Source organism: Schistocerca serialis, chromosome 1 (assembly GCF_023864345.2).
Source record: "Schistocerca serialis cubense isolate TAMUIC-IGC-003099 chromosome 1, iqSchSeri2.2, whole genome shotgun sequence".
NCBI classification, from domain to species: Eukaryota; Metazoa; Arthropoda; class Insecta; order Orthoptera; family Acrididae; genus Schistocerca; species Schistocerca serialis.
This window is the reverse complement of record NC_064638.1, coordinates 583,933,975-583,953,483: the sequence shown is the minus strand read 5'-3', so window position 1 is coordinate 583,953,483 and position 19,509 is coordinate 583,933,975.

Here is a 19,509-nt window from a genome sequence, read left to right as displayed (position 1 = left end):
AAGAAAAACGCAGTGAGAAGAACAGAAATTACGATTCTTTTTCAGAGACAATAATTACACTGAAGCCACGGTCATTTGTGACGGTACCTTGCACATTACAGAAGGTGAAACATAGTTCTCATTAGGGAGTGTGATCACTACGGACAGCTGTGCACTGTCTGCAACGTACACCCCTCCTAGCTATCCTAGCTACAAGGTTGGTACGGATCTCTTGTGCCAGAGTGTTCCATTACTCCACCAACGCGGTTCTCAACTGCTGGATGCATCATCGATGGTTACAATCTCTGTGTTTGTACAGTGTCCGTGAAGAACATTGCATTGTGAAGATACGGACACTATATAAACAGAGACATTGTAACAATCGATGATGTATCCATGCCCCGTCGTGCTATAATGACTACATGAGTCCGCAGCTCGTGGTCGTGAGGTAGCGTTTTCGCTTCTCGCACCCGGGTTCCCGGGTTCGATTCCCAGCGGGGTCAGGGATTTTCTCTGCCTCGTGATGACTGGGTGCCATATGATGTCCTTAGGTTAATTAGGTTTAAGTAGTTATAAGTTCTAGGGGACTGATGACCACAGATGTTAAGTCCCATAGTGCTCAGAGCCATTTGAACCCTATAATGACTATATGATATTTGTCTCACGAATGAGGGAGCATGAAAATTGTGGCTACGCGACATGTGGAAGTTTGGGTCGATCAAGGAGGCGTGCTCGAGCACCCGAAGTGGTTAACACTTCGATGACTCACCTGAAGATAACAGATAGGCACGGGGTCGAAATATCGTGGGACTATTAAACGACGACTGGCTACAGGCCCGAAGGTTATTTGAACGAATTTCTTGAGGTTTGAGCTTAAGACGTAGATCTGGTAAACGCTGTCTAGTAGAATGGATTCTTCCAACAGCCCAGGTCACGGATGCGAAGAGATATCACTCTCATTCTGGAGAGGACAATAATCAGTGCCCGGTATGTGCAGCATGTTTTTAGAATCGTTCTTTTGGAGTTCTCGCATCAGGAAGGTTCCAAAACGATAACGCTCGGCCACAGACTGACTGTGAGACTCAACGTGCACTGCAGAAACTCCCCTGGCGAGCTAAATCTTCGGTCTTGTCTCCAATCGAGCACGTGTCGCATATGACAGGACGAGGAGTGACTCTTGCGACTCGTCAAACAACAACTCTTACAGAATTACGTGAACAGGTTGGGCGCGAGTGACAAAACGTATCCCAGGATAGTATCCGCCATCTGTACAATCGACTGGGTGCCAGAGTCAAAACCTGCATTGCCGCCCATAGAGGCTACACCATGTGCTAGTATGTGTGTTACAGCACCTGTTGTGCTATTGATCTGTAAATGTAATAATTTCGTGTATTCCATGTGCACTGTTGCCACAATACATCTTGAATGAATTGGAAAGCCTTAGAAGGAAGAACTAATTTTTTTCCGCGAGTGAGTTATTAGAAATTACTACCACATACACATAAATTTTGTTTGCTTGACATATTACGAACTGGATGTATGTGATTTTGTAATGTTAGTGTGATTATTACATCAGCGATCGCTTATATAAAGTAAAGAACACACCAGTTCGATCAGATAGCGGTTATCGTTAATTCTGCAAAGATATCTATACCCTTGAGACAGCCAGTCTCTGTACTAAAACAAAACTGTATACGATATTCACAGATAACAGAAAATCGCAGGGTGTTTTGTTGCATACATATTCATACAGTGTAAATAAGGGGAGGGAGACGGCTATTTGTCACTGTGAAATTGCTGCAATTATACTGAAATTGACTGTTAAGTAATTATTTGATGTTATAAGTTACAGATATCGTGGTAAGTTTATACAAAAGTGAAGAACTACCGAAAATGAGCAAGTATGTCAAAAAGCTGAATATTACGGATTCACTGACCTTCGACGTTGATAGCTAATGTTAGTATAACCTTCTAACTGTTAAAAAGGGAAAATGAATTTTAACGTCATTTGCAAATTGTATGTTCATACCCCCCATAAAGTAAAATATTAAGCTGACCATTACTCAATTGTGATTTACATTTTGCAGCGCTGAAATCCAATTAGCGCTTACTCGTATTTTACGTCTTTGCAACATTCGCACAGCCACTACAGCAAAGGAATAGTCTGTTTCCTGTTTCATTCTGATTGTACGAGACCTAAATCAGATCAACATTTGCGTTTCTTCTTGAAATCGATTTACAGCTGACTGTGCCCCTCGTCGTACATCGTCAATGGCGGCACGTAAACAAAACGTGTAATCGATTAGTGAACAACACGCCAGAAACGGCTCTTCGTTAATACGGTGTGAAAGTGGAAAGCAATCAACTGAAATGAGGTTCACATCCTGGTGGCTACGCAAAATTAGAATGCACTGAACGAAACAGAAGGATCAGCTTCCGAGAGTTAATTGGAGGGCTGTAAACGTTAAGAGGGAAGAGCAGCGCGTGATCCGTTGTGGGGTCTCCCACAAATACTGCAGCCAGAAACGTAAATAGTACGAAATCGGTAATGATTAACCAATGCTGTTTACTAGGCAATTTTTTTACCTCGACGTGTATTGCTACGTGTATTGCTTGTTACTTTAGTTATGTTCACTTCATGACGGAAGATGAGGGAGCAATTTTTTAAAGAGTTAATGAAAAATATCTTAAAAAGCGTACTGAAAGTGCATTACATTACAAGCAAACTCAGTAGTGACTAAGCTCACTGAGATGGACTGGCGGATAACTGTAAACAGTCACATCCAATGCAATATCGTGAAGTTTGAAGAAAGAACCCGAAGGACTACGAACCGATTCAAAGCGCACAGTTCATCATTTTCGGCACATATGGACGGACCTTATCTCTGAGCCGCCAATCGCCAACTTAACACTATTTCAAGGTGGAGGCGCATTTGTGCTTGCGCCAAATAATGTCGCGTTCATAGGGATTTCATGGGTACAGCTGATCTTAAAATTTACGTCCTTCGTCAGTCTATTACACAGCTGAAAGGATGGGAATGTATCTTTCCTAGCCTTTATCCCGTCGTACAGCGTCCGTTGTTCTCATGGTTTGTGAAATTTATTTTAGTTTAACTTTGTGGTCAAGTTTCTCTTTCTGTGGCCACTGTTCACAGCTAACCGAAGGGAGGAAAGTTCTTTGAGACATTTGTCTGTGAATCGTGTTAACTTTGTTCTGTTTGTCCGTTGTGCAATGTCAGCACAAAAGAATTTGACATTGTCACAAATTCATGCAAACGAAACGGTAGAATTTAAATGCTTCAGTCTTACCCTCTTAAAAGAGAATCTCTGGAAGCGCTTATGAAAGGATGCAGGGGCTTGATATGCTTTCCTCGAATCACCCGTTAAACGTCGAGACGATGTATATATTCTTCCCTAACCTTGTGCTATACACTGTTGAGAAAAATAAAAATTACGATCACTGCCCACCGCGAGACTGAATGACTCCTAGTTGCGTTTCGGGCAGGTGCAGCAGGAAGGAAAGAATGTGAGTGAAAGAGAGGTGAACGGCATGTCATTATAGCAAAGATACGAGCCGCAAATGCAGATATCCACTTATATACGCGGTTGGGACAAAGAGCGTATTGTTGTGGCGCTGCAGCTAGAAACGAGAATCTCTGGAACGGCGAATCTGATCACCTGTTAGCGTACTGCTGTTGTGAGCCCTATGGGAAGCTATTTAAAAGCATGATGAAAACGTCTCGTCTCAAAATGTAGAAGGCGGAGAATCCTCCAGGATGGGCAGCGATCTGTGTAAAATCTGATGACGGTGCAGGCACAAGTGTTTCGGTGCACACCTTTTTTGAACATAGAGCTCTGCATAATGCGACCATTACGTGTTCCTGTGTTGACCCAACGACAGCGTCAGTTATTATTACAGTGGGCACAGCATCACTGAGTTCTCACTGTGGATCAACAGAAAGGTGTCGCCTGCCAAATGACTCGAATTTCTTGTTACAGCAGGTCGATGGTTGCACGAAACATGCACCGCGCCCAGATGCAGGCCGGTGTGGGCGGACTTATACTATGGGGTACACTGAGTTCGGCTTCCAAGGAATCTGTGCTGGTAATCGAAGGCATCATGACAGAAATGGACCACGTGGACATTATTGCGGATCACCCGCATCGCTTCGTGCTCGGCGGTGATATCTTGCAGCAGGATATCTGTCCTTGTTGCTAGATCAGAATCGTGCTACAGTGGTTTGAGGGACATTTTAGTGAACTCACGTTGATATCTTGGCCATAAAATGTGCCTGACCTGCACCCACTGGAACCCATATCGGGAGCTAGGTGCGTGTCCGTAAACCACCATCCCGTAATTTGCGGGAATTGCTTGACTTCTGCATAGACATCTGCTGCCACATACCTCTGTAATCCTGTCAAGTACTTGTATAATCCATTCCGAGCAAAATCTCAGTTGCACTACGTTTGAATACTGGAACAACACTTCATTAAACATGTGGTCGTAATGTCTTGGATCGTTGTTGTATATCGGAAGTGATAGGCACTACTGCCATTTTTGAATTAAGAACACCTGCCAATAAGTGTAACTCAGTATCTTAAATCGCATAATAAAGGCAGGTTTTCCGGTCGAGTCTGTATGCCAATTAGTTACCTTTCAGAGTATGCTTAGCAATCATATTATACAATGGCTCTCTCGACGAAAAATCTGCAGTTACAAACTGTCAAGTTGAACAGGTCACACCAGTAGTCAAGAAAGGAAACATAATTAATTGGCTGATTTACAGATCCATATCAATGACATCGATTTCCAGTAGAATTTTGGGGCATATACTATCTCGAACAACGTGAATTACCTCCAAGGAAACGATCTAAACGATCTACTGACGCACAGTCATAACGGCTTCAGAAAATATCGTTCTTGTGAAACACATACGAGGTAATAGATGCTGTGGACAGCGGTTCTCAGATTTATCTCATATTTCTAAAATTACAGAAGGCTTTTGACGCCGTTGTTCATGAGACGACAAATCAAACTGCATGCGTTGTATCGTTTCAGATGTGCGACAGGATTTGTGATTTCCTGTCGGAGAGGTCAAATTCATAGTAACTGACGGGAAGTCACCGAGTGAGACAAATGTGGTGTCTACCAAAGTACAATCACCAAATAGTCATGTTTTCAAAAGTTGTTATTTTATTTACATGACCAGTTTCATCACCTCATTAACGCCACTATGCACTCCATCTTAGAGAATAAGGTAGATAGATGCATGTATACCGGGCCATCAGTACCTGAATTCTAAAACGAAATCTTCGTTAGAGAATGGTGGAATGTACCAAGGGTCAACAGTCTTCGAGATCTGGCACCAATTTTCACTATCGTTATTCCATTACACACCTGACGGTTGTCCGTATTCGCAACTTCGAATACATTTCGTATATTACGTAACAGCTACAGACGCCGCAGTGCCTTTTCCTGCTGCGGACACGCCTTGTCGTGTCGGTCATGAGCGACGGTCTATCTGAAATGTTTTACTCAGCCAGCCATAAGAAAAGCCACAGGTCAAATGTGGCTGTTAATTATCAGATAATTTCACTATAAATATTTCTTTCTTTAGGAAAAATCCTGTGGCTGTGCTAACCTCTATTTATTCATTTTTTTAGAAGATTTTGCTTCGAGTAACATAATTTCTAGTCAATCTAGTTGATCAAGCTTTTTACCATTGTTTTCTGTGTAGAGAGCAGTTATGCTGTTGTGGATGTCCCTTAGTATTTGTATATTAAGGTACACGAGGTAAGCTATTATGGAGTTTTGGAAGTGGTTAAGTCTGTAAGCATCAATGTGTTCTTTGTAACCTCTACGGAAAGATTTCCTGTTTCACTTAAATAAAATGCAGGGCAACTGTTACATTGTGGTTTGCATATTACTCCGTTTTCTGTTATTGGGGTGTTGGTATTTACTGATTGAGGTAAGGTTATTCTTCATGGGTAAGCTAACTACATGCACGGTAGTAGACACAGTCTAAGTGGGATCCACAACATCTTATCTGCAGTCCATACAGAACACAAAACTTCACCAGCTAGAATAATAAGAAATAATGTTACACAAAGAAAAAATCTTCTGAAAAAATGTTGAATAAACAAATAGAGTTTAACACAGCCACAGGTTTTCAATAAAGAAACAAGTGCTTTATAGTGAAACCATTTCATAATTTACAGCCACATTTGACCTATTCACAAAGATTTATTATATAAGTGATACCATTTGATGTATAATCAATAATATAAAAGTTTCGTATCTTCTTTGAAATAACACACCCGTGCATTTTTAGAAATGAAACTTCTTTACGTTGGGAATCCTACGACTTGTATTGCCTTGTGCTTACAAATGTGGTGTAGAGTGGAAAGTGTACGAATGTTCATAAATGTATCTTTTCATACCGTACTTCTTAATGATGCATCCGCTACTGAAACAGTAATTTATTTTTCGTTTTGTCTTAGTTTCGCAACTTATATTCACAGTGTACCTGTTTGTAGTACACCACTGTAATCCTACCACGACTAAAATTAATCTAAATTTTAAATAAATTGATGCAGAGTGACAAATCCCATGAATGTGAGCCCCCAGGAATCGAAATGCATGGTGCATTGAAACAGAATCACGATTTGTGACTCAAGGCGGTTGTTCTTCATTTTACGAAAGTAGCAATGTCACGGAAGAATCATGAGCGGCAATAGTATGTTGTTGAGTTAGTTATGTTTTGTTATTAAACTGAAATGATTTCATTGTATTACTGATGTGCGAGCAATTCAAGAAAATTATTTGCGCTACGGTTCGTATACGGGTACCTTCCTTCGATTGGCTTGATGGTGTTTTACTAACTGAAATCGTTTGTACCAATTTAGAAGTAAGTACACTTCATGTATGAGTGTTACCGGTTTTTTCACCTGAGCCCAGCCATCTGCTTAGGGTTTTCCGTGGTTTGTCCACAGGACGTTTCGTTTTGTAAAGCCGACGTGGCATAGCTCATAAGGCACTGGACACGTTTCCAGGACAAATGGGGCTTATATCACCACCTTTCTTTAGTTTTTCCCTGGTTTCTGCAGTTTCAAAAAAGGACATAGTTGATCTGCTTCCAGATCTTCTCCCAGCTTGTGCTATATCATCGACATCGAAGAGATGTTGAAGAATAAGTTTCCTCCCTTCTAATGAGATTCTTGCATGTGGCATTTTTATTTCCTATTATTTGGATTGATGAAGTAAATACTTTTGCTATAAATTTCTTTAACGTTACTGTAGTTTTAGGATTACGCATAAATTTTCGGAATTGCAAAGGCTTTCTATCGGTAGCTGCATATATGTCCATAATAGTTGTTGGAGTAGATAACGTCATTATAAAGAGGCCATTCATCTCGTTATATAAAGGCAGAACTACGACAATAGAACCAAAGACGTTCGAGTAATCGTGGGTTCGTAAACGAATCATTTGCGAGATAATTCTGAAATACACCGCTATGAACCATTTCTGACTTCAGTATGAAATAACGTCCGAGTTAGTACAGCACTATTTGAAATGAATTTTGGTAAACGGCCTTTCGATGCGAAATCTAAAACTAATCTGCAGTTTTCTATGTCTGCAAGAATGTTCTTGTTTCCCAATAGACTAAACGAAACCCGATTCAACTGTGCGCTTTCGTATGCTGTTTGAATTTAAAGTCAACAGGCAACACTATTTATTTTATACACACCAGACTTTGAATATTTATTATTTAACTGTCAGTCTTATACATTATCCGGAATTTCAAGGTCTTTTTTATTTGGCAAGGATGTCTAACAGCTGGTATTCTAATTGTTTCTGTATATATTTTGATAATTTCTCATAATATGTTGTAGGAATAAATGTTGTATTACTCTCCACTGTCACGTGTGTAACAGTGTTCGTGCTGTTGTATTTTCTTTAGCCTTTGAATGGCAGTATTAAGTCATTTTCAGTGTAGGCATTCTTTAAGGCAATTTTTACTTAGTCTTAACTCCTCGTGCTTTTCCTATGTGTCTAAGGAGAATACAACAAGACGGTAAATCATTAGAGCGATAAACGTTCTTAAGACCACATTGACTGCCAAGTTTCGCGTGTAAAATTTTATTGTTACAGGTAGGTTTCTTGTATTTGCACACTTGTGTCTACTGTTTTCTAGTGATCGTCAGATCCATATTGATAATAAGATCGGTTTCAATATTGAACAAAGTTCTGGGAAGCTTGAAGCACAGCTCTCATGAGAAGCGTGGATGTTTTTCACATTATCATATACTACTATTAGGACGCTGCGGACATAGCATTTGCCGGAAATGAACAGATTTTCAAAGTAATGAAATTTAACAATGAATTTTGTTTATAAGTCATTAACAAAAATATCGGCCCATGTGTCAGCTGGACTAACACCCGTTTTGTGAACTTGTTGTTGTCAGTATATGTGATTATTAAAAATCAACAACATTTAAGAAGAAAGTGTTCCAGCATTTTTAAAAGAGCTTAACAACTTCGGCTGCAAATAAGCTCGTAGATACTGGATCCATAACATAGGGAAGCTGTAATCTTTCTTAGGAAACAAGAAAAAGCACGGATACCTAACTTTTTTTTTAAGTCACCTCAGTAGGATCCATTTCTCCCGAAACCTGTTCCAGTTTTGCTGATGTACTTATCATGTATTATTACCGCGGTAATATTAAGAGCATGTACAAAAAAGTAAGTCCTCCGAATTATTAAGGTGAAAACGTTTAAGGCTTTTCAAATAAAAAGAGTTTCATCAGCATTTTACATCTTTATTCTTCATGACTTCAAATTTCAGCATAGTCCTCCTGTACACCTCGGTAGCTGCGCTGGCAGGTTTGGAGATTTCCTCTGGTTGAGGACTGCGTGTTGTGTTGTACTTAAGCTCTATCATCACACATGACATTACACCAGCTGTATGAGCATGTCTCGAAAGCCAATAATAATAATAATAATAATAATAATAATAAAAGAAACATGGTCACTCTGGCAACGAAAACATTTCTTCCAATGAGAGACCAGTTGTTGGAACATCACTGTAGAGTGTTTGACATTTATGACGGAGCCAAAGCCTCACCGTCACTATTCAAGTGATGTTCGTGAAGGTGTTCCTTAAGTTCTGAAAACGGATGAAAATCAGATGGGGTCAAGTTGGATTTGTATACAGGGCGATCTATGACAGTGACCCTTTGGAGCCAGATCGTTGCAGATGTCGCGACGTTCGTGTAAGGACTGGAATTGTCTTGCTGAAGGGAAGGTTGCTCATTGTTTGGAAGAACTCTTCGAATTCGTACATTCATTTTCTGAGATTCTCGCAGTACGCTGTAGAGTATGTGATGGTGCCTTCTGGCATGAACTCGAAATGCACTACGCCTCCAACATGCCAGAACAGTTTGAGAATTACTTTGCCTGTTGGTGGCATGGTCTTGAGCATGTTTGGTGTCGGTGATCCTTTAAGGCAGAACTCTGTCGAAACTCTCTTGTTCTCGGGGTCAGAATGGTGAACAGAACTTTAATCACCTGTCACAATGCTGTTAAAGAACCCACCACTCTTACTCTCAAAACGCAAAAGCTATTGTTGACAGATGTCCAGTCCCCCTCTGTTTCAGGTCAGGAGGAAGCACTCGAGGCTGTTTCTAACGCGCCGACGTAACTGCGTTACACACTGCGGTGATACGCGTCACAATTCCGAGCCCTCTAGCGGCAGAGCGTTGCAAATTGCGTCATCGGTGCAGGAAAGCCGACTGAGTAATATGCGTAGCATGTAATACCTCAACCGACATTGAGAACAGAATAAAAAACTCGCAGCCATTTCTTTTCAGAGCGTGCTCGTATTATTGGTTTTAATAAGGATACTATTTGTGTTTTCTACCATAGCTTCAATGCTTTTCAGAATGAATACTTCTAATTTGAGCTGTGTTTGGTTCTGTAGACAATGTTTTATTAACTCTGACAGCAGTGTCCGAGATTCAAAATCTATCTAATTGAATTCTTTCAATGGCTGCTTTATATTCTGCTAGGATTTGTTTTATTTTATTTGCATTTAACTATGCCAAACTTTTATATTTTAAGCCTTTTTCTAACAGTGACATTTTGTCTTAGCCTCTACAGTATCGTACCTGCAAGCACAGTGCGCAAACTACACATCACCTTACAGGTTATGTACAATTATTTGTCTTTTAATTGATGTTTCAAGCTGGTGTGCAGAATTTGTAAGACATATCACTAATTCAGAAAAATATTGTCCACACAATCCCGAAGATAGGAAAGGCAAATAAATGGGAGAATTACAGCACAATCAATTGAAAATCTCATTACTACTAGTAGTAGTAGTAGTAGTAGTAGTAGTACTAGTAGTAGTAAAAGTTTCATTCATCCATATATCATGTTCACAAAGACATAGGATATTACGATTTAAGAACGACAAAATAAAATAATTGATATACATTCTTACTGCCTGAAAGTGTCGTTTGATAAAGGTGGGACAGGTAGTCGACTTTGGCCTTGAAATATCTTGCAGTTGTCCCGACATAATTTAAGGAAACCACGGAAAACCTAAATCAGAATGGGCCCGAATACAAGGCAGTCTGTATAAAAGCAATTATTTTGTTCCATATATCCATAGCGAATAATATTATTTGAAAAGAACTTGTTAATTATGTAAAATGCTAGTGGTACTCTTTTTATTCATTCCTCACTCCCAGGCACTGCACGTACCACACTCACTATACGCACATTGGTAAGTAATTTAACGCTACACATTTTGTCAGCTGACAACAGGACCGTAGAGATAGTAACTTCTCATTTGATAGCCTGAAAAACTGAGATAGCATTCCTCTATAGTGGTGAACGTCATGAGCTCAGAAAGAGGAGCAATGTTTTCGTGAATGAAAGGAAAAGGAAAAGGAAAAACGAAGGAAAAGGTAAGTGTTATGTAAAATGATAGAAGTTTTAGTATCGCTATTGTTATCTATTCGCGTTACATTTTTTATTGCGCTTAAACACTCTGTTCTCTGAGTAATCTTTCAGTGTATAGTACATACCGCAGTTTTAATTTCTTTAATCTAGATTCACAATTTATTTGTATAGTTTTATTCCTTGGTAGAAATTGCTGTTCTGTGTTTAATGTTTATTCTTTCTTCTAAATCAAGTTCAGTCTAGATCTTATTCCATTGTTCTGGATACAGACCTTTATGCAACAATTATTAATGTTATTTATGACTTGTGCTACTGTCTGGTAAATGCACTGAAATGGTGTATTTTAATTTCACAGGGTTTTAAACAGATCTTTACAATGGGCTCAACTACTAATTTTGGTTATCTGTACGGTACTTTTCCGTAGTTTGAAAACTATGTTCATAGTTTGTGCATTTATTCCCCTAAGAAAAATTCCTCACTGATGAACTTACGAACAATATGTAATTAAAAGACACTGGCTGTCACACACTGATGGCAGGACTCTAAGGGTATAATACGCTGATATTTTGTTCAAATGGTTCAAATGGTTCGGAGCACTATGAGACTTAAATTCTGAGGTCATCAGTCGCCTAGAACTTAGAACTAATTAAACCTAACTAACCTAAGGACATCACACACATCCATGCCCGAGGCAGGATTCGAACCTGCGACCGTAGCGGTCGCTCGTCTCCAGACTGTAGCGCCTAGAACCGCACGGCCACTCCGGCAGGCCGATATTCTGTTTGTAAGTACCTTTGTGTGTTCACAACAATTCAACTGAGAATCAGTATCCATTCCTAGAAATTTTGTGCTTGTTCCACAGACATTAGAACTGGTATCTACGTTTTAATTTAACAGTGTCATACTGAAATTTATGGAATCTGTTTTCTTCATGTTCAGTGCCAGTTTATTCCACAGTGGCCAGTTGTAAACTTCCTTGACAGTTTCCTTTGCTTTCTTTGCACGAAGGTCTCTTGTTTTGTCAGTGGCTATAACCTTGCTGTCACAAGCTAAAGCAGTTTTTTCCCAATTAAGTTTCTGATAATCAAGAGCCAATATTAATAATAAAAGACGAAAACTAAAGGACTCAGATTGAGAAGGATATTACACAGGGGTTCAGTCATCCGTCTCTACCATTCAGTCTGGCAATCGATGAGGTAATGAAGTAAATAAAAGAAAGATTAAAGAGTGGAATTAAGATTAAAAAAATGGTTCAAATGCCTTTGAGCAATATGTGACTTAACATCTGAGGTCATCAGTCCCCTAGAACTTAGAACTACGTAATCCTAACTAACCTATGGAAATTACACACATCCATGCCTGAGGCAGGATTCGAACTTGCGACCTTAGTAGTCACGCGGTTCCGGACTGAAGCGCCTAGATCCGCTCGGCTACCGCAGCTGGTATTATAATTCAGGGTGAAAAGATATCAATGATATGATTCACTAATGACATTGTTATCCTCGTTGAAAATGAAGAATAGCTATAGGACCTATTGAGCGGAACGAATAGTGTAGTGAGCACACGGTATGGACCGAGAGTAGACTGAAGAAAGGCGGAAGTAATGATGAGTCCCAGAAATGAGACTGACCATAAACTTAACATCAAAGCTGATGGCCATTCCATTAAGTAGACGAAATTAAGGAATTACCTTGGGAGCAAGATTATATACGAAGACTAACTTAGGCGAACACAGAATTAGACAGGCACTGGAAATGAGGATATTGCTGGCCAAAAGAAGCCTGCTGGTATCAAACATAGGCCTTAACCTGTGAAAAAATTTCTGGGAATGTTGCAATCGAACACAGGCTTGTATGGTAAGGAATCGTTTCCCGGGGAAGACAATAGAAGTCTTTCAGATGTGCTGCTGTAGAATGACGTTGAAAGGTAAGGGGAGATGGGCTGATAAGGAATGAAGAGATTTTCCGCTGAATCGGTGAAGAAAGGAACGTATGGAAAATACTGACAAGACATGATAGCTCGGTAAACACAGTTCAACATCATGGTCACCACGTAACCAGACATAGCTGATCTTGACTTTTTGAGTGGTTGCGTTAAGGATAAAGAGGTCGTTTCACCAGTTCCTGATGTGGAGGATGTTACGGTACGTTACGAGATGCTGTAGATACGGTAACGGAAAGGATATTGGAAAAGTCATGGAGATAAGCTGAGTATCATCTATAGATTGTACAGTCACCAAACGGAGCAAAAGTGAAAGTGTATGGCAAATATTCGCATGGCTGTGCCTAGCATAGGTCCTTGGAAATATTCTTTTTGTAATCAGAGAAAGGCTTTATTCTCAACCTTTATACAGGAGCATAAGAAATACAGCTGGCAGACACATTACTGTAATGGGAAGATGGGCGTGATAGCCAGAAACAGTTAACGTTATTCGGATACAACTTCTTAAACGTATTTGTGGCTTGTTGTGTTCTTCACCGACAAATCTTAACGACCGCGTAAGATCGAGCATGACTAAAGTAATGCAGAACAATGTAAATACGGAGACAGTTCAGTTTCGAGAAGCAGGGAGACCTTGAAACTGGATTACCGCGATTGCTCATTTTCCGTTATAAGCAAGAACGCTTGTTTGTAGGACTGGGTACGGCGTTACCTGTTCACCGGGTGCAGGCGTACGACCAAGCCTTTGAGCGGCAGATAGTGGAAGCCAGTAATTCGTTGTTTCTGGGCGGCCGCGTTGCATATTGGACACACGCTACGGTCAGCGCGCCAGAGATATCAGTGCGCTGCGGGACAGCAGCTTAATCCCCTGCCATGTGGCTGTCTGTGGCCGCGCTGATGCGTCGGGGGCCGACGCCGGTGTTCAGTGGCCGCGAGGCCGGCGCCCGTCAACTTGGCACCGGGACACGTGTCACGAGCGGCAGACGGGCTGTGAAAACTGCGCAGCCAGGGGGCTGACCACTGTAGCCTAATCTACCGGCCGACACCGCAATGAGACACGGCGCGTTATCTTCCCGCTGACACGTGTCCATAGGTAAGCCACGACACATTGGCGGCTCACCTTCCACGGGAATGAGCTGGCCCAACATGTGGGAGATACACTGCTGCACAAAAGCATAAGCTAAACATGGGAGCCATTACTACCAGTACCGTCTTACACTGTCATCGGGACATGGCATCGGAGGTCTTCTAACGAAGACACCATTATCTGGAGTACCAATCAGGTACGTGATTGGTGCAGTATGCGGTATTGTCTACTATCCAGTCGGCCGAACTTTCACACACGCGCACCGTCGTGGCACGAGGGTGCTCCCACGTAGGCCACTGGCAATGACATGCAAGCATCCTCTCTCCAAAGCTCCAGCGGCCGATGTCGGTGAGTCGAACATTCGTGCACTGTCCCCGTTTTGTCTGTTTGCCAATTGAACAGCAATTACAGACCTTCATAGCGCCCAGGGCTCGACATCTTCTGAATAGTCATTGTTTTGAAGAGTCGCAGATGTATAAATCTTCTGTACCTGCATGCATTTCTATATTCAGATCTACTGTTAGCAACTGAAGCTCTAACTACAGCAACAAAGTTGCTTATTATTTTTACTATTTGATATTGTATGTGGAATAAATTAATATCTGAATTCACTCTTCATGAACAGCCTCAGTTCTTCGCATCCAATATCCTCTAAAGACCTAGATAACATTAAAGGAAGTCATAAAATAGTTGATATTGGACACAACACAGTACGTTGTACTGGAAGGTCTGTGTTCTGCAGAATCGAAACTAACATTGGTTTACCTGAACTAACTATAATAAATAATAATATATAAAAACGATTTATCAGATAAGATCAGCAGCACTATAAGAACGTTCGCTGATGATGCTGTTCTCGGAGGGAATGTATTGCCGTCGGTAGTTACAGAAGGAAATGAACAAAATATCCAATTAGTGTAATGAACGACAGCTGGCGTTGAAGGTGAATAAAAACACGATAACGACTATAACAAAGAGAAAGAACTCGATTGTTCCAGATTACAACCTTATTCTTGAACTTATGTAACACGTCTTGATGTATATATATTGAAGCTGTATTATTCCGTACAATCAATATCACAGATGGTGAATAGAATACTTAAATATGTTCAGTGCCGAATCTGTGAGGAAACCGCAACGTAGACACTAGTTCGATAAGTCCTACTGTTCTACTTTTTAGATTTACAATGATGTGACGAAAGTCACGGCAACAGCGATATGCACATACACAGAGCACAGTAGTATCGTGTACACAAGCTATGAAAGGACAGTGGATTGGCAGAGCTGTCATTGCTACTCAGGTGATTCATGTGTAAAGGTTTCCGATGTGACTGCGACTGCAGAGTGCCAATTAACAGACTTTGAAAGAGAAATGGTTGTTGCAGCTAGACACAAGGGATATTCCACTTCAGAAATCATTTGGGAATTCAATAGTCAGAGATCCACAGTGTGAAGTGTATGCCGAGGATTATAAGTTGCAGGCATCACTTGTCACACGGAAGATGCAGTGGCCGGCGGCCTTCACGTGACGACCGAGAGCAGCAGCTTTTGCGTAGAGTTGTCAGCGCTTAACATATAAGCATCAGGAAGACAAGCAACACTGCGTGAAATAGCCCCAGAAATCAACATGGGACTTACGCCGAAAGTATCCTTAGGACAGTGCGCTGAAATTTGACCTTCATGGGCTGTGGCAGCAGACGACCGACGCGAGTGCCTTTGCTAACAACACGACATCGTCCGCAGCGCCTCTCCTGCCTCATGACCATATCAGTTGGACCCTAAACGACTGGAAAACCATGCCCTGGTCAGATGAGCAATTATTTCAGTTGGTGATAGCTGATGGTAGGGTTCGAGTATGGCGCAGGCCCCCTGAAAGCACTGTGGAAGCTGGTTTCTTTTTCTTTTTTTTTTTTGTCATCAGTCTACTGACTGGTTTGATGCGGCCCCCCACGAATTCCTTTCCTATGCTAACCTCTTCATCTCAGAGTAGCACCTGCAACCTACGTCCTCAATTATTTGCTTGACGTATTCCAATCTCTGTCTTCCTCTACAGTTTTTGCCCTCTACAGCTCCCTCTAGTACCATGGAAGTCATTCACTCATGTCTTAGCAGATGTCCTATCATCCTGTCCCTTCTCCTTATCAGTGTTTTCCACATATTCATTTCCTCCTCATTCCTTACCTTATCAGTCCACCTAATTTTCAACATTCGTCTATAGCACCACATCTCAAATGCTTCGATTCTCCTCTGTTCCCGTTTTCCCACAGTTCATGTTTCACTACCATACAATGCTGTACTCCAGACGTACATCCTCAGAAATGTCTTCCTCAAATTAAGGCCGGTATTCGATATTAGTAGACTTCTCTTGGCCAGAAATGCCTTTTTTGCCATAGCGAGTCTGCTTTTGATGTCCTCCTTACTCCGTCCGTCATTGGTTATTTTACCGCCTAGGTAGCAGAATTCCTTAACTTCATTGACTTCGTGACCATCAATCCTGAGGTTAAGTTTCTCGCTTTTCTCATTTCTACTACTTCTCATTACCTTCGTCTTTCTCCGATTTACTCTCAAACCATACTGTGTACTCATTAGACTGTTCATTCCGTTCAGCAGAACATTTAATTCTTCTTCACTTTCACTCAGGATAGCAATGTCATCAGCGAATCGTATCATTGATATCCTTTCACCTTGTATTTTAATTCCACCCCTGAACCTTTCTTTTATTTCCATCATTGCTTCCTCGATGTACAGACTGAAGAGTAGGGGCGATAGGCCTTGTCTTACACCTTTCTTAATACGAGCACTTCGTTCTTGATCGTCCACTCTTATTATTCCCTCTTGGTTGTTGTACATATTGTATATGACCCGTCTCTCCCTATAGATTACCCCTACATTTTTCAGAATCTCGAACAGCTTGCACCATTTTATATTGTCGAACGCTTTTTCCAGGTCGACAAATCCTATGAAAGTGTCTTGATTTTTCTTTAGCCTTGCTTCCATTATTAGCCGTAACGTCAGAATTGCCTCTCTCGTCCCTTTACTTTTCCTAAAGCGAAACTGATCGTCACCTAGCGCATTCTCAGTTTTCTTTTCCATTCTTCTGTACATTATTCTCGTAAGCAGCTTCGATGCATGAGCTGTTAAGCTGATTGTACGATAATTCTCGCACTTGTCAGCTCTTGCCGTCTTCGGAATTGTGTGGATGATGCTTTTCCGAAAGTCAGATGGTATATCGCCAGACTCATATATTCTACACACCAACGTGAATAGTCGTTTTGTTGCCATTTCCCTCAATGATTTTAGAAATTCTGATGGAATGTTACCCATCCCTTCTGCCTTATTTGACCGTAAGTCCTCCAAAGCTCTATTAAATTCCGATTCTAATACTGGATCCCCTATCTCTTCTAAATCGACTCCTGTTTTTTCTTCTATCACATCAGGCAAATCTTCACCCTCATAGAGACTTTCAATGCATTCTTTCCACCTATCTGCTCTCTCCTCTGCATTTAACAGTGGAATTCCCGTTGCACTCTTAATGTTACCACCGTTGCTTTTGATGTCACCAAAGGTTGTTTTGACTTTCCTGTATGCTGAGTCTTTCCTTCCGACAATCATATCTTTTTCGATGCCTTCACATTTTTCTTGCAGCCATTTCGTCTTAGCTTCCCTGCACTTCCTATTTATTTCATTCCTCAGTGACTTGTATTTCTGTATTCCTGATTTTCCCGGAACATGTTTGTACTTCCTCCTTTCATCAATCAACTGAAGTATTTCTTCTGTTACCCTTGGTTTCTTCGCAGCTGCCTTCTTTGTACCTATGTTTTCCTTCCCAACTTCTGTGATGGCCCTTTTTAGAGATGTCCATTCCTCTTCAACTATACTACTTACTGCGCTATTCCTTATTGCTGTATCCATAGCGTTAGAGAACTTGAAACGTATCTCGTCATTCCTTAGTACTTCCGTATCCCACTTCTTTGCGTATTGATTCTTCCTGACTAATGTCTTGAACTTCAGCCTACTCTTCATCACTACTATATTACTATATTGTGGTCTATATCTGCTCCTGGGTACGCCTTACAATCCAGTATCTGATTTCGGAATCTCTGTCTGACCATGATGTAATCTAATTGAAATCTTTCCGTATCTGCCGGCCTTTTCCAAGTATACCTCCTCCTCTTGTGATTCTTGAACAGGGTATTCGCTATTACTAGCTGAAACTTGTTACAGAACTCAATTAGTCTTTCTCTTCTTTCATTCCTTGTCCCAAGCCCATATTCTCCTGTAACCTTTTCTTCTACTCCTTCCCCTACAACTGTATTCCAGTCGCCCATGACTATTAGATTTTCGTCCCCCTTTACATACTGCATTATCCTTTCAATATCCTCATACACTTTCTCTATCTGTTCATCTTCAACTTGCGACGTCGTCATGTATACCTGAACTATCGTTGTCGGTGTTGGTCTGCTGTCGATTCTGATTAGAACAACCCGGTCACTGAACTGTTCACAGTAACACACCCTTTGCCCTCCCTTCCTATTCATAACGAATCCTACACCTGTTATACCGTTTTCTACTGCTGTTGATATTACCCGATACTCATCGGACCAGAAACCCTTGTCTTCCTTCCACTTCACTTCACTGACCCCTACTATATCTAGATTGAGCCTTTGCATTTCCCTTTTCAGATTTTCTAGTTTCCCTACCACGTTTAAGCTTCTGACATTCCACGCCCCGGCTCGTAGAACGTTATCCTTTCTTTGATTATTCAATCTTTTTGTCATGGTAACCTCCCCCTTGGCAGTCCCCTCCCGGAGATCCGAATGGGGGACTATTCCGGAATCTTTTGCCAATGGAGAGATCATCATGACACTTCTTCAATTACAGGCCACATGTCCTGTGGATACATGTTACGTGTCTTTAATGCAGTGGTTTCCATTGCCTTCTACGTCCTCATGTCGTTGATCATTGCTGATTCTTCTGCCTTTAGGGGCAATTTCCCACCCCTGGGACAAGAGAGTGCCCTCAACCTCTATCCGCTCCTCCGCCCTCTTTGACAAGGCCGTTGGCAGAATGAGGCTGACTTCTTATGCCGGAAGTCTTCGGCCGCCAATGCTGATTATTTTGTCAAAAATTAGGCAGTGGCGGGGATCGAACCCGGGACCGAAGACGTTTTGATTATGAATCAAAGACGCTACCCCTAGACCACGGGTACAAGCTGGTAGTGGCTCCATAAAGGTGCCGGCTGTGTTTACATGCAATGGACTTGGTCCTCTGGTCAAACTGAACCGATCATTGACTGGAAATGGTTATGTTTGGCTACTTGGAGACCATTAGCAGCTATCCACGGACTTCATGTTGGCTCCGAGCACTATGGGACTTAACTTCTGAGGTCATCAGTCCCCTAGAACTTAGAACTACTTAAACATAACCAACCTAAGGACATCACACATATCCATGCCCGAGGCAGGATTCGAACCTGCGATCATAGCGATCGCGCGGTTCCAGACTGTAGCCCCTAGAACCGCTCGGCCACCCCGG